This window comes from Condylostylus longicornis, unplaced genomic scaffold, assembly GCF_029603195.1.
Source record: "Condylostylus longicornis isolate FDR11 unplaced genomic scaffold, ASM2960319v2 ptg000055l, whole genome shotgun sequence".
Lineage (NCBI taxonomy): Eukaryota > Metazoa > Arthropoda > Insecta > Diptera > Dolichopodidae > Condylostylus > Condylostylus longicornis.
The window spans coordinates 12,760,592-12,778,240 of record NW_026578024.1 but is presented as its reverse complement, the minus strand read 5'-3'; the positions used below and the strand labels follow the sequence as shown (position 1 = coordinate 12,778,240).

Here is a 17,649-nt window from a genome sequence, read left to right as displayed (position 1 = left end):
TAGAGAAAATCATATAAAGAAAGACTGCAAATAATTTACAAATAATTCCTAATTCGGATTTTCTTATTGAAATTATAAAATTTATCTTGATAATTAATTGGTATGCACAGAGCTGTTTTGACCTTCTGGAAATCGAGTTTATTTTTATTTCTTCGATTTAAAAATTGAATAAGTAAAGGGAGAATATTTTTACAATTTCAAATTCTCCATTAGGTTTGGGACACTCGATACACGTTTTTATATTATATTTATTACTTTTGATTTTTCTCTTCTTTTTATTTTAACAAAATCTACCTTTTTTTTATTATCCTTATTATTTTTATTGTTATATATTTGGTATATTATATATATACAATATTATAGCTTTATTTGTATAAGAGCTTAAGAATATCAAAAATTTCCATAGCACATTTTTTTCTTCTACTCTTTTTTTCTTTTAACACATAAAATATTTTTGAAATAAAATGTATGATGAGGGAGAAATTCATCGCTTTAAACTATTCAAATTACAGTATTAAATTTTTCCCCCGCATTTTTTTTTATCCTTTAATATATTCAGCCGCCTTTTTATGTATTCTAAAGACATCTATTTTATTATCTTTTTTTTTTCTATTTATTTTTGTTATTTTCTATTCAGAAAGGTAACACTTTTTATCGTTCTATTCGGGTCTTCTTTGTTGTTATTTTTTTTTTTGAGAGAATCGAAGAAATTATTTTTCTTTTCTTGTTTTTGTTATGAAAATATTTTGTATGTGGTGTGTTTGTTTAAAAGCAATAGAAATCAAGATGTAAAAATAAAAAAGTAATATAAAAAGAAATAAATTGTAAGGATTTTTGTCTAACAAATAAAAAAAAAAGGACTTCGTCTGATATAAATGATGTCCTTTTTAGTGATTTTTTATTTTATTCATTTGATTCTTACAATTTTCTCTCTCATTTTTAAATATGCTAACGGCAAGAATATAAAATAATTTATTTCTCTCAATTTAATATAACTGTGATTTTCTATTTTCAGTATTATTTTTTTTGTTGTTGTGTTTTTTCACTGTTTTATTGTTATTGTTGAAATTTAAATCTGGGATTTAAATTTAAATTGAGCAACAATTAATGGGCAATTTTAAGAGATTAATGTTAACATGGCAAATTAATACGAAAAATTGAAGAGAAAAAGAATTTAAAATTCAAAATATTATTCGGTATTACTGATCAATGAAAATAGATCAAGTAATGGTCATTTGAGTACATGATCAAGACGAGACATAGTCATAGAAGAATGATATCAAATATGATTCAAATAATAGGTAGAAAATGGTCAAAATTTTGGAATAATACTCGCTCCCCTTAAAAAAATTATTCATCAAAAATGCCTATAATTTTCCCGAAATTCAAAAATTTTTTTTAGATTAAAAATACTTTTATTTTTGCTAATATATTTCGTGCCCCACATAAGCACTTTATCAAAGCTAATTTTCTTCTTATTACGACAACAAACAATCCTATTGAAATTAGAAATATTATACCTGACTAGAGTTCAAATTTAATATAATAACCTGTTTTAATCCTTAATGATTAATTTAAAGAACCAATTAGCCGCGTTAACTTCGTCCGTGTGTTCAGTAAGCAGTTCTTGTTTGATTTGTGTATTTGGTAGCTTTTATGAACTTCTCTCTGTGTTTTCCTTTCACTCCTTTTAATTCCTTCAAAATGTCTTCCATAATTATGTGATTCGTTTCATAATAATATATTTTGCAACCATTGAATCGAAATTCCTGTCAATTCCTACTGTCCTTGCGCATTTTACCTCATTTAAATGTTCGTTAAGCCTTGTTGGAACAAGTCTTTTCATTTGGCCTTTGTAATTCATTTCGTTTCTCAAATATTCAATTTCTGTTTGAGCGTATTGCATTAAAAGGAATATCTGATATTATACAATTTCATACAATCAGATTGGATACTAATTTAGTTACGATTTCATACTAAATTTTCCTAGAAGACGAATTTTCAGAAATTTTATTTAATTCGTAATAATTTTAAAAACAAATAAAACCAAATCAAATTTGTAAAATTCTTTAAGACATTTGTGTATCTTCAATCATTCATACGAACATTTCATGTTCTCCAAGAGAACATTTCTATACTACCTCAACATAAATGCTTACTAGTCAATAACTAACGTACTCATATTGATGGAAAAGTTGTGTAAACAAATGCCTGCTGAAAACTAAAATGAAATTTTAATTAATTTCGTATATGCTCGCAAAATATTATTAAAGAGAACACAAAATGAAAATAAGTTCGGAAATGAAATGCAATAAAAGTAAAATAAAAAGTTTCCGTTCTGAAGCGTGTGAAGCGTAATCAAGAGCGATTATGGTGATAAATTTTAAATGTTGGAAAAAAATGTGGGATAATTGACAGAAAAAAGTATGAAAAAACGATTTTAAATCTTTAGTTGAACCTCTAGAACGTGTAAAAAAAATTTTATTCTTGTTTTTTTTCTCCTATTTTCTTGTTTTTATATATGGTGAAAAAAATAAATTTTTTTAATGTTTTTATTTAAGGAATTAAATTTAATTTAATCAAATTATATACAAAATGTACAAATGAAAATAAATTACATATCAGAAATCAAGAAGGACGGGAAATTAGAAAATACACAAGTCTACAATGTTTTGATTTAGAAGATAAAATAGCCCTCCTATTGTGAATTTAAAATTATATTTTACATTGGAAATATAGCGAATTCGAGAGAAATTATTATGCAAACAAATGTGAAGGATCAAAGAATTTAGGAAATTGAATTGAGTTTTCAATAATAAAAGTTAATGAATGTTGAAGGCGGTTTAAAAATATTCATTCAATTTCATCAACAATTTTCAAGATTTTCCAAGCTCACACTATCACAAAATAGTTTTGAAATATTTTTGGAAAATTTGAGAACTAATTAAAAATGAAGTTTTAGAATTTAAACTGATATTTTTATTCCACAATATTTCTTTCTTGATTTAGAAATTCTATTGACAATTGCACCTTCGCGAACGGTATAATATTGATTTTGGTATGGAATTTGCAAGCACTCGAAGAAGTCATCTGCGGTATGAACATGTGTATATGTATATATATATATCTTGCCAAACATAAACTTCTGTGTTGATTTAGAAATGTCCGCCCGTCCATTCGATCGCACAGTAACCAACAAAAATTACCATTGAAATTCAAATTTCTCAAATTAAATCAGATTTTCTTAAATTTAAAATGCGAATAATATTAATTCTTATACCAAATTATGTTGATTCTATGATAATATTGCTACTGAAGCAGTTTTCTTTTATTTTCTCTACAGATTGAACCTGTAGAATGACGTAATTTCTCGTGGCAGAAAGGTGTTTCGACTTAAAGGGCTATAACTTTCTTAATTACTGTTCGATTTAAAAAAAAATTAATATGCAAAAGGAAAGATGAAAAGTAGCTCTTTATTTAAAACAGTGTGATATATGAAAAAGAATAAAAAAAATCTCAAGTTTTGCACAAAGTGACCAATATTACTAAAACATGTACCCTATTAATTTTTTTTTCTTTTTCATAATTTAAAAGATTTTGAGTTTTCTTCAAGTTATCTACCTCTTTATAATTTTTTTTGCTGTGCGGTGCTCCGTTTTCGAAATAATTCGGTTGTAAACTGGACGGTTAGATTATGTAATTTTTATTGGTTCACCCTCTTATATATAATGCATAAGTCCATAATATAAATACTCAATACAAACATAATATTCATAATATTCCTTTACTAATAACAATAATATCTTTAACTTTTGTAAAAATTCATATTTTGACGTTTAATATTGACGTTTCATTCAACAAAAAATTTTTTTCCCTTTTACAACATGCAAGAATTTTCTATTTCTCTCTTTGTTTTCGTTCCGCCTTATAAACCTAATTATTCGCTTAAATCTTTTTTATTTCAACATGCTTTTTTGTTCTAAAAACAAAAGTTTGATAAATTGCTATTTTATAAGTTTTATACTCTATATTTCTTAATTGCTCTTTATTTCATGAAAATTTAATTAAATTCTCAAATGAGATAATTTTTAGAATAATGCTATTATACAAATAGCTATATAAACTTCACCACACTATTATGAAGCTTTTGAACTCAGTCATACATAATGTATAATTACGAATGTGTAAAGCGTCATAATTATTTGATTAATTGGTAAACTTTATGTGAATTAATTAAAATCTCTATTTTCTTTTTAGAATATATGAACATAGATAAAGAGATATAAATAAAAGCTAAATTGTTAATTGGATTTAATGAACAAAATCAAATGAAATAATTATATGATGTTTTCATCTAAAGAGAGAGCGTTGAACTTGTTAAAGTATTTTAGACATTTTCATGTAAAAAACTTTTAGTATTAGATTATTTTATTAGTGATTTTAATCGGTTTTATTAATTTGGAAGAATAAGAGAGAAATTAAAGAATATATATTTAATTATCTATTAATTACGTTCAAGATTAATTCACAATTCAGTTTCCGATTTTTCAAATATATCAAATTAAAAAAAAATTAAAATAGACCATTAGGAGCTATAAAAAGTGCCTGATGTCAAAGTGTATTGCTATATACTATTGCATAGACCTTCATGAGTAGACAAAACTTTTGTATGGAGATGATGTTAACAATAGTTAAGGTTTTACAGAGGATGAAAGTCAATATCAACTATTTTTTTTATTTTTTAAAATTATACTTAAAATTTGTATAAATTGTATAATTTACTCCCTGCCTATGTAAGACAGGCGCATTAATAAATATGATTTGGAAACCTCGACATAAGGGCTTTCTCATAAGTACCTTCATTAGTTATAAATGTTACCAGATTTTGGAATCCCGTGACTTTAAAGTACGAAAATTTGAAACTTTGATTTTCATTCTTAAAAAGCGTTAAAATTCTACATGATGTAACATTTCACCCTTCTCTAATTACAGCTCAGCTGACAACCTTCTCAAGTAAGTTTCAATTTAGTATATTTATTATAAGGCATCATATGCTACCTGATCTGATTTAGGAATTATTGAGAAAAGTAGAATACTGGGAATGCTATTTTGTACCAAATTTTTTTCTTCAATGACTTAGAAAAATATAACACAATTGTTCAAAATGGTGTCTGGTTTTTTAACGAAGTTTCAAAGGCTTTACACGATTCTTCGAATCAAACCAGTATTTTGTTAATGATGATAATAATAATAATAATAATTAATGAATTTTCAGAAAATGAAATCATAAAAAATCTAGAAAAATTTTCGGAAAAAATCAAATGCAGGCTAATTTTACCAAAAAAAACGCTACCTTTTTCTTTGAATGTAAATCGAAATTACTCTCAAGTAAATACTTTTACTTGTTTAATATATGTTGTGTTATTAATAAAAAATCCTAAATTTCGTGCTTTTACACCAAATACTTCATGAGTTTTCAAATAAGAATTCCACCTAAAGGTAATTAAAATTTAATATTTTTCTCTACATCATCTAATTGCTTATTCAAAATTGGCTTTAAGTTCTTAAATCGCGATTACAACCACCTGGGTCTCAATAGGCTCAGATAATTGAAATGAAAAATAAAATAAATGAAATTCCGTGTTATTTCGGGAAACTTACATAAAATATATTCTAAAATCACTTATTAATGTATGTTTGTATATTCCTTAATAATAATTTCGAACACAAGATAAAAGTAATTATCCATATTCAAAAAAAAAAATTTTTTTGTGGTTGTTAATCTATAAAAAAACAGCCATAAATTTTCCACCTTTTTTAATGGTAATTTATATTACGCAATTTAGGAAAAAATTTTTTAAGTGTTTCACAATTTTCCCGGTTTTTCAATTTAAAGAACAACAAACATAAAACATAAAAAAAATTTGCAAAAATCATTGTTCATAAATTTTAACTTTAAAGAAACCAAAAATGCGTGACCTTTTATTTAGAAAATAAATTATGTTCACGATATATACAGGAAATGAGGGCTCCTATAAATAATAATAAAAAAAAAATATTATAAATATATAGAAGGGAAGTCATTTTAGAATAATTACAAAAAAATAACAAAACTTTATCCTTAAATCTCTAATATAAAAAAAAAAATAAGGAACCACAAAAATAAAATATTGATATAGTCTCTCCCATTTGGGAAATGAGTAACTTTTAACAAACGGCATAAAATAAATAAATAATTTATTTACCTAATATTCATACCTTTTTAACCGCCTCATTAATCTTAAGATACATAAATTTAACTTATGTTAGAATGTTATATGTAAAACGTATATTTTATTTGAATATTTATGCTTTCTCTTAAAATATAACAAAACGATATAAAAATGATTATATTGCTGCAATAAAATATTTTTCCAATAAATTATTAAAAAAAAAAGAAAAAAAAAAATTAAAAATTTTCCTTTATTACCATATTAAAATGAGGGTTACTAGTAATTGGTTTGGTGCTAAAATTTTATATCTACTTTTAAAATTTTTGTACTTGGTGCGGTTTGAGTCTTTGCATTGATTCTAAATCTAAAATTTATTTGCTTCTTTATGATTTATTAATTAATGTTTTAGCTATGAATTTTATGACTATAAAAAAAATATTGGAAAAATATTCACAAAACTGTGATGCAGCTTCAATGGCAGCCCTGTTACCATTGTGCACATATCACTACAGAAGAGAAAAATTGTTTTTTGAAGTGCTCCTAGAACAATACCTTTTTTTTTGAGGGACGCTACTGAGTAATATTTTTTTAATTTAAAATAGGACTACTCAAAAAAAGTGGTTCCATTGTGTAATTACAAAAATTGTCTTCTGTATAACACTACAAACTTTTATACACAATGCTATTAACGAGAATAAATTTTTCTTAAACTTCTTAATTTTTATTTCTTAAAATGTTGCAATGCAAATCTTCTCATAAACTCCCGAAGTAATTTAAATACAAACTTTCATATAAAGAAAGTTGAGTTCCTGTATCCTTTCTGTGTTCTATATACCTGTATCTTTTGATCTAAAATATAAATGGATTGCCTTCTCCAAAGTATATTATTAATTTACGTTAAATTTTCAAAGACCTAATAATTTTCATTTGAGAGAAAATTAAATGGACTGCCCACAAAATATATTTTCCTAAAATATTTTTATAGTAAGAACAGCAAATACTCTTCTAAACTAAATTGTTTGTTGCAATTTTCTAATATGACAATAATTTGATGCGCACTACACAATTTCGTCGAGTCTTTTGAAAATTTTAATTTTCTATTAGTAGCATAACAATATTTTCAGCATTTCAATCTATTTCACATCAAAATTAATTTTTTAGTTTTTATTATTATTTCCACTATGAGCATAGCAGTAGAATCTTTAATCATTTTAAAAATTCTAGAATATTTTTATATTTTAATTGCCTCATATATAAAAAACTAAATGCATAAATATTGTAAAACAACATGCTAATGGTAACACATTTGGATATACCATAACTGTTATACAAACATAGAAAAATCACTCATAAAATCATAAATAATAAAAATTTATAACAATAAATCTAGTATATAAAAGGAAACATAATTTGTAACTAATTAGACAGTAATTCGGCAGTATAGTTGTTTACCTGAAAATTATTAAGGTATAATAATAATAGCTTTGAAAAATCAACTACAAAAATATTGAATACTCTTATATGTATATGAGTGTACATGCAGATTTATGTTTGTTACTCAGCATTATTACAAAATTCTACTTAATTTTTCTATTTCTTCCTCATATATTCATGAATACCTTTATTTACTTTCTCCTATTTCAAGAATATTCCATTATAGCTGTTAAAGCTAGTAAAGTTATTTATCATTTAAATCAACTAACAACAACAAAATAATATTATTATGCCTAAATTTATGTATAAATTGTTTACGTACACACAAATGTATATTATATTGGTTACATGTAAAATTCTACATATTACATGAAGATTCTATTACACAGCATCCCATCTACATAATATAACAATGGACAACGTATAAAGTCATAAAGTCAAAATTTATTATGTTAGAGGATATTTTATTGCGTCCGCTGTCGCTTTTTATATACTGTCTAGTTAGTATTATAAATGTATACCTTCATATTGTTTGTCTTCTCTTATTTCAGTATTCTGTGTATATGTCATTATACTGGTTATTAGATATTCTCTTTGACAATAGTTTATTAGATTAATTCATTATGAAAACCAGTTGGTTATGTAAAGTAAAATAAAAGATTGTTGAGAAGAGCACATTTCATTTAATATTTTATGTTTGAGCCCAATGTTATGTCAATGCTTATAATCAAACTTCAGCATTGATTATAACCAGTAAAAAATATTTCATGAAGAATCGAATTTGTTTTTATATTTCTTGAAATTTTATGAGTCGACAGACAGAGAGTTCATGATTCAGTAAAATATTTTATGTAATTTTCTAAATTTTTTTCGTCGTTCTTTTTTATTTGAAAATTTTTTGAAAGGAGAGTTAACATCGACGATAATGAATATACACGGGTTATGAATAATGTTTACATCTCTACTTTAGCACAGAAAAATGGAAAAGGCTCTCATTTAAATTTGAATAATAGGAAAGTGCACAGGAAATTTTTCTTATATTATGCAGAGGAAAATATTTTTAATGAAAATGTAGTATATGAAAAATTAGTCAATTTGTTAAAGAAAATTATGACCGCTTATAAATATAAAATTTGGTTTCTATACAAATACCAAACTAATTATCGAAGTTGTTGCAGAGACAAATAAATTGTCTAAAAAATATAAATGTGAACTAAATTTAAGTAATATACAGTTTTGACATTGTCTAATTGCTGTATTTTATAGCATTTCAATAGCCCTTCCAAAAACTGTTTGTTTGAAGCCTCTACCTTTTTCGGAACGGAGGTTAAAATAAAGAAACCTGGACAAGTTGAAATTTTACTAATATTCATTAAAGTCCTTGAATCTCAGAAAATATTACTTTTTAGACAAACAAAAATTTTACACATTTTCGATGCCTTCGGCGAGGGAACATTAAATAAGTGATCACTGATTCACCCTGTATACTAATCAGCTTTATTACCGAAACCATAACTTTAACATTTTTTATTTAAATTTAAAATATCTTGTAAATTTAAACATTCCTGTAATAATATCTAATAAATTTATTTTAATGGTTTGTATTAAAAATTTTATTAATAATTTTTTGTCCATAAAATTTTACAAAATTTTTATTATTACATTTTTTTTATTCCTTTTTATTACTCCTACATTTCAGGTTTAATCCTTATTCCTTATGTTATTCCTTATATATGAAAATATTTTGCTTAATTCACCATGGAATAAATTTATCTTGGAAAACAATATCAAATTATCGTTTTGAAATTGAGTATTCAACCCACTCACATAATCTATATGCATGTCCCTTAAGGACTATGCATATGAAATAATTAATCAGAGAGAAAATAACTTCATTTTTCTTGCCATGTTTTCAGTTTTAAAACTGATGAATAAACAGTAACTAAATAATATTTACCTACATAATATTACCTATATGATTTATATCTATGTATATACCAATACGCAAATACAAATACATAATATGCATATACCTCATAGACTATACAATATAATGAAAGTCTGTAATGTAAAACCACATATGATATGAAAATTCTATATATAGATTCAGGATAATGTTCAATAAATGTTGTAAATTAACATGAAAATTTTATTCTAAATATTTTTTACATTATTGTATTTCATTTTTGTATCTTTTATTGTGTCCTGTTGGAATAAATGATTCAGATGTTGATTCATTATTCATCCAATTTTTATGAAAAAAATTTGCAGTGAATAGCTTCATATATTGTATTATATATCAATGAATTTTAATGAATTTTTAATAAACTTTTACTTGCACAGCTTTTATATGGTTCTAACAGTTTATTATAAAAATTTTTTTTATATCGAGTGTCATTTATATGTCCAAAATTTATGACATGGAATGGTAACCATATTTATACACGGAATAAGTGGTATTAAAATATTAATCAAGTAAAAATAGAAAATATTTCTATATAAAGTGGTTTTTGGTGTTCAAATGATATTACCTAATATATTTAAGAAAATTTCGCGTAACTATGTTTCAAATATGCTTAATTATATGTATAATCAATTTCATGGTCATTGTCAAGATTTTATAGAATTCTTAATGCTTTTAATTTTAGTAACAGTGAACAAAAATTACCTTCGTAAATGTTATCGAATGTAGGTGAAGCGTTTATTCACCAATACTAGCTATATAACTTTCCAATTTTTAAAATGTTTTCAAAATAGTTATAGATAATTTTACACATTACATATTATTTGTAAAGATTACTGTTATGTAACTGGAAAATTCTTAATTAAATCCTTAAACAACTTATTTCAATAAAATTTAGAAGGATTATTTTAAATTCAATCATCTGAAAAAAAAATCTAATTAAGGGAAGCTAGAATTCAGTAACAAACAATTTTCACCCTCTATTACCAATCATAAAACTTTTCAGCTGAATAAAGTTTATTATAAATACAATATTATTTAATTCTATAGTTTTTCTATCTTCCTTACATTGAATACTAAAATAGAAATTACTCTAGAATTATAAAATCATAATTCACATAAAGTGTAGGTTTAATAGAAATTTAATAAAGCAAAAAATTAACTAAACCTTAAATTATGAATTTAATTTCAACAAAATCTTAGTAAACTAATATTTTTGTTATATGATGCTTTCCTCATCGAATTAAAATAGAAATTAATATAATATTTGTGTTTTAACATTGAAACTTAAAAATAAATACAACATTTTATAAAAAGTGAATAGGTATACAATAAATATTATCCTTTATTGAGAACATACAGAGAACAGAAAAAAAGGAGAACAATTAAAATTCAATAGAAAATGCAATCCAATGGAAAATGCAATTGCATTTTTTTTTCAAAATATATTTTCGAACAAAAATAATATTTAGTGAGTAATTCATATAAAATTCTATTAATAGTAAAATTGAATATTGTGTTAACTAAATTGAATTTAAAAATAAATTGCAATTTATTTTCCTATTGTATTTCAAATATATTTAATGTGTTATACAAGATTTTATTCAACTAAAGTCTTTTATACCCTATTGTGCATATATGCAATCCTTATCCTTATTAGACAAGTATATAATATTATGTCGAATTTCAGCATAATTTTATTAGTTAATTATCATTTTTACTCTGTTAAACTCTAAAATAGCTTCAACTTTTATACCAGGCTCTATTTTAATTCCCTCAAACTGTTTATCGGTCGGTAATCAAGATTTATGAATATTAGCGAACATTATTAACTCTGATTTGGTTAATTCCATCAATCATCATTTAGCATCTAAATATACAAAGCTACTGTAGGTAAAACTACACGCACATGTTTCAAAATTACATATTGATTATAAAAGTTTAGTTTCGCCTACTACAATCAATACCATTTGCATATTGTAAGTCAAAATTTTCACAAAATTTTCTATGTAGGGTATTATTTTAAATATACAATTAAATTATAATTACAATATATGCTGTACATTATTTATTAGTAACCCTTGATTCAATTTCGATTAAATTTTATTTAACCTAATTCAGTTTTAGTATAGTTATACCCATTATTGATACACTTATACGTATGTACAATACAAGCTATTTTAAATTTAATAGGACAATTTAATTATTTTATGCCGAAAATCTAATGAATCCAATTTAAAATTTACAACATTATCTGTGTACCTAACAACATTGATTCTAAATTTTAAATTTAACATTTTGTAATTTATTTTGGATAAATAAATTTAATTTAATTGGTAATCAAATCCTTATTTATAATTGTATATTGTAGAGGTTGATGGTCACATCATAAAGAATAATTATGTATATGTATTTGATTAATGATTCGGTATTCATAAAATTTACAATGAAACCTACATAATATGGATTTACTTTCCCCCCCCCATGGCTTTGCTAAAATACGATTTCTTCTCATACGCCGGATCATAGAATATTGTTACATAATTTTTAAGTAAATTTCAAATATAATATATGTAAAAATAGCTACATTATTCATTGAATTTTAACTCAGAGAATAATTTTATTAAACTTGTTATGTGAACAAAGATTAGAATTAAATCACATTAACCTGCAGAAAAAATCAAGAAATATCGCTAAGATAACAGATAAGATAACTTTGCCTGGAACGTATTTTACATGATAGTCGTTAAAATATTGGAATTTCTCAGTCTAGAGAGTGTTTTGAAAACGCAATTATAATGAAATTATAATGAAAAATGTGTCTGTCTGGAACGAAATTAATATGAAAAATTTGTAAAATAATAAAAGGCGTCTGTCTGGAACACGATTAATATGAAAAATTTCTGAAATAATCAGATCTAGTTAAGGTTTGAAACTAGAACGTAGCTTACTTGAAAAATCGTTAATTTAAAATAAAATTGAGAGTTACAAAAATTGATATTATAGTTAAATTTTAATTGCAACCACAGAAGTTATGACCTACTATTCAATATTGTGATGCTCATATCCAATCTAATTGAAGAATTGAGTATTAAATTTTTAGTGTAGAAAAATAAATAATTTGTTTTTTAATATTATTAATTTAATTAATATTTATTTTATTTTCATATAATTAAAATTTTTGCTTTTTATATTCTTTAATATTTCTCTTTTCTTTAAATTAATTTTAATTCATTATTATTTTTCATATCTATTCACTATTACGTAATCTACTAACACCGCATTTTCACAAATTTTAATATTAATTTAATCTTAATTTCACTCTCTACTAGACTTTATCTCTATTTTCTAAATTTATAATCATTTGCTCTCACCTATATATTTTTTTCTAGTTCAACTAATATGTGAACAATAATTTTTTAACATTTTATAAAATAATTTTTTTCTATGTCATCAATGTCTGTATGTCTTGTTCTTTTCTAAAATATTAATTAAAAAAATTTTTGTTTTATTTATTTTTTGTTTTAATTATAAATGTTTAGATAAGTATATAATAATTAATTATTAATTTAATTTAATTATAATATTATTTTACTAATCAAAATCAACTTTTTCATTCTTTTTTTTTTTTTAACAGGTGTGGGCTTATTAACATGCAACTAGCTAAAAAAAAAAAGTAAAATAAAATAACAAAGATATTAAAAATTAACAAACAAAAAAAAACAATAAAAAAACTTTATTTAAATTTGAAAAGCAAAAAAAAAAAACACAATTGCTACTTGTAACAACTAAAACTGCTGTTATTTACTATTATTGCCATATAATGTACCCTTATTCGTTCTACTTTTTACAACTATACGAGAACTATACGCCAACCAAACAAAAAAAAAATTTTAAAAATGAAAAACTATCCATTATTATTGTATATTGCCACAGTTAAATTCATTTCTCCCGCCAAAATGTTCGCATTTAAATTTTACCTTCAACCATTCAAAAAAAAACAAAATTAAAAAATTTTAAAATAAAATTATAAAAAAAAATAATAATAATAAAAACTGAGTTTCATTTTTTGTAAATTAAAAAAAAAATAAAATAAAATTTTTGAAAACTTAAAAAAAAAAAACAAATTGTTTATCTTTTTTTCTAAAAAAAAAAAATTAAAAAAATAAATAAAAATTTAAAAAAAAAAAATAATTGTTTTTCTCTTTTGTTTCATTAATTAAATTCTAATATATAAAATGTAATTAAAAAAATATTTCAGTGAATTTATTTAAAATTAAAATCTAAAAACAGAAACAAAAAAAAAAACATATTTTAAATAATTAAAATTCAAAGAAGAAATTTTTTTTTATATAAGTATAACAATAAAACAAAAATCAAACTATAAAACTAACAATATGTAAAGCCAAAATTTATATTTTAAGAAAATATAAACGTATAAAGAAGAATTGTAAAAACAAAAATAAATTTTTTCCAAATTATGCAAATTAATTAAATGAAAAACTTATAGATTTAGAAACTCCTAATTTAAAAAATTTGTAAAAAAACAAAACACAAAACAAATAAAATTAATTGTATAATTCCAACAGTAAATAAAATTACAAAGCTGATATTAATTCAGCCGAGCTCGAATCCTATTCTAAATAAAAATAAAAAAAAAAAACATTTTACTATATGCTATAATCGAAAATTAATTAATTAAATAATATTGTAAAATTGGTATTAAAAAAATTTAATCTGCAGCTAAAACAACAATAAAATTGTGAATTATTGGAAACATAATTATCATTTTGACAATAATGTCAAATTAAGTGTCAACATTGACAGATGTCAAATCTGTCAAAATTGACAAATCGAAATATAACATTTTAAAATTATTGTCAAAATTGACAAATCGAAATATAACACTTTAAAATTATTGTCAAAATTGACAAATCGAAATATAACATTTTAAAATTATTCCATTATATAATTTTAAATCAAAAAAAAAAAACAAAAATTATTTCGATAAGACCCAGAATTTTCACCCCAAAAAATATAAAATATATAAAAAAGGTAAAAAAAAAAAAATTATCTTAAAAAAAAAATTGTAAATTTGAATTGGAAAATACAAGAGAAGAGAAAAAATTTATTACAACAAACTTAAAAAGTGATTTATACCTTAGAATTTTCGTCCATAATTTACGTATTAAAAATATTTAAAAAAAAAAGAAGAAAAAAATTCAAAAAAAAAAAAAAAAGGAATTAAATATGACGTGGAAATTTAAAAATAAATTTAAAAAGAAATTTTTATTATTAATATTTTTATTTAAATCAATTATTATTCTTATTATTATTATTATTATTATTAATTATTATTAAAATTAAATTGAAAATTAAATATAATGAAAAAAAAAAAATTTAAATATTAATTTATTGTGTAATTAATTAATTAAAAAATAAATAAAAATAAATAAAAAAAAAAAATAAATAAATTATATAAAAAATTATGTGAAAACAAAAAAAAAAAAAAATAATTTTTTAAAATCAAAAAAAAAAAAAAAATCACTCTTTGTTTCATTTCATAGTCAATTTTTTTTAAATGTTTGTGCTTCTTCCATAATTATTCTGTTTTAACAGTGTTGTTTTCTTCTTCTCCGTTGTTGTTATTATTATTAATAATTAGTTATTAAATAATAAACTATTAACACTATTCTTAATTATATTTCTTGTATTTTAATATGGTTGTGATTTTGTTGATTTATAAAGAGTATTGTAATTTGAATATGTTGATTGAGGAACTGTTATTGGTCTACATCTGTTATTATTAAAATTTAAGTAATGATTGAAGAACTTATTATTATTTTTTCCGGTCATTCAAGAATTTGCATTGGAAAAATTTGAAATCCTATACAATTCCTGTTAACTTTAAGAATCAATATTATTTTAATAAATAAATTTTTTTTTGGTATTTTTAAGGAAATTAAAGATGAAGTTTTGTAAAACAATATGTATTTTTATGTCGTTCATTAATTTTCTACAATTATAGGTTATTGTAAAAACCATAACTGATTAAAATATTATTCAAATGGAAAAATTCTTTGAAATAAAATTTATTTTGATTACCATGATTATTAAAACAGAAACAATATTTCTCTAATGGTTTTCCAAAATTTAATAATTTGTTTATATTATGAATGTATGCTGTGCTGTGTAAATTAATTAAATGTTTCAAGATAAAACTTGGTGTCATAACAAATTAGTTGGATGAAATATTCTTAAATGTAATAAATATGTGGAGTATGATTTTGCGGAATTAGTCTGAAAATGCAGGATATTTATCAACTCTGACTCTGATTACGATTACGATATTTTAGTTTAATATAAATTTTACATTCGACTGTGAAATTGCTTATGGTTGCAAGCTATTTGAATATAAACTGCCTACATCTTTGCGTATGGATTTAAAATAATTAATTTTTTTAAATTTACGATTCAGAAAAATTAAGAATGAAAAATCTTAAAAAATTTGAACTCGTAAAATAATTTTGTTAAGAAAAAACTAATTCTGCTGAGAAAATTGGTTTTTGAACAATTTTAGTAAAGTGAAATTAAATATGTATATGCTGACTGAGAATTAATGCTCAAATATAACTTAAAACTATAGGTCCAACAAAGACAGATTCGTTATTAAAGTTGTTAATTAATATTTTATTCCATTTACAAGTTTATTTGTCAAAATTAATATTAATTGCCCAAATAAACTTAATTGTTTTAGTTTGTATAATAAAATATTTACAATATTTTCTTGAATCTTGCCTGATCAGATCTTACAAATAATTTCATTATTTCTTTTGCCCTTAATATTACAAACCACTGCTATTAACTCGATTTGCTATGCAATTCACTCTCATCTGTATACTATGTATGTATTAAGAAAATTATAATTAAATTGTCAAAAAATACAAATAAAATATATTAAATTCGTTCTTAAATGTTTTTACAATACACACATAAAGCTTTTTTCTCAATTAAATAAATTATATTTTAATAATATGCACTTATACAATGATGTTTAATGTGATGCATAAATATTAACTCTTCTGTTTTAACGCTTACAATATTATAATTAAACACGCATCTGTCTTTAATATATAAATATTTAAATATATTATATGTACGTACTTATGTACATATTGAAGTATAATTTAATTATAATTTCCTTTTTAAAAAATAAAGTATAATATTCAGTTTTCCAAAATTAATTAGTGCAATTTAATCGAGTGTAAATTTATAAAATAATTATTATTTAATTCCGCTTCAAAAAATTTTGAAAATATAAAAAATTTTTTTTTATTATCATTAATATATATTTTAATAACATAATTTACAATTAATAAATAATTACAAAAGAAGAAACAGTTGCATTTTTTTCCTTTCTACGGACAATTTAATATAGGGTGTAAATAAAAATGATTATAAAATGTATAAAAAAAATATTTTTTCATTGAATTCAAAATCATACTGTTATTTTTTAAAATAATCAGAATATTGTTGAATTTATGAGAAAGATTTGAGTTTTAAGATTTAGAGTTTCGAATCCAGATTGCCGATGATTTTAAAATGTTTGTGCTCTTTCAATGTGGTCCAATAAAAAATACAAATTGGCAAAATTTAACGCCAACTTGTATTGTTCGCCTTGTTTATATTATTGATCTTTTAATTTTGCTTGTTGCTCTTAATTTCTAGATTTTAAATATTATTTTAAGTTATTAGTCTATATATGTATGTTAAGAAATCTCTTGTCTTGCCATCATGATTTTCAAAAGAAAATTTAATTCATTGTAAACAATAAGTGAAATAAAATTTTTTAAATTAAATTTTAAAATTATTTATTCAACAAAAAATTTTGTTATACTTTTATAATACTTAATGTTTTATGGTTACACTTCAACTTAACTTTTATATACATATAAGAGTTCATGAATATAACAGAAGTACATATTATACTTATTCTATACATAAATTATTTCCGCATCCTCAACATAATGAAAATATTAT

The 17,649-nt window shown here is 22.4% G+C and overlaps 1 protein-coding gene across 1 annotated transcript in view; it reads left to right on the top strand.

Annotated features, from left to right (window-relative positions):
* Positions 1–17,649, top strand: part of LOC129612002 (collagen alpha chain CG42342) — a 163,804-nt gene that overhangs the window by 84,499 nt on the left and 61,656 nt on the right. The window lies entirely within an intron of this gene.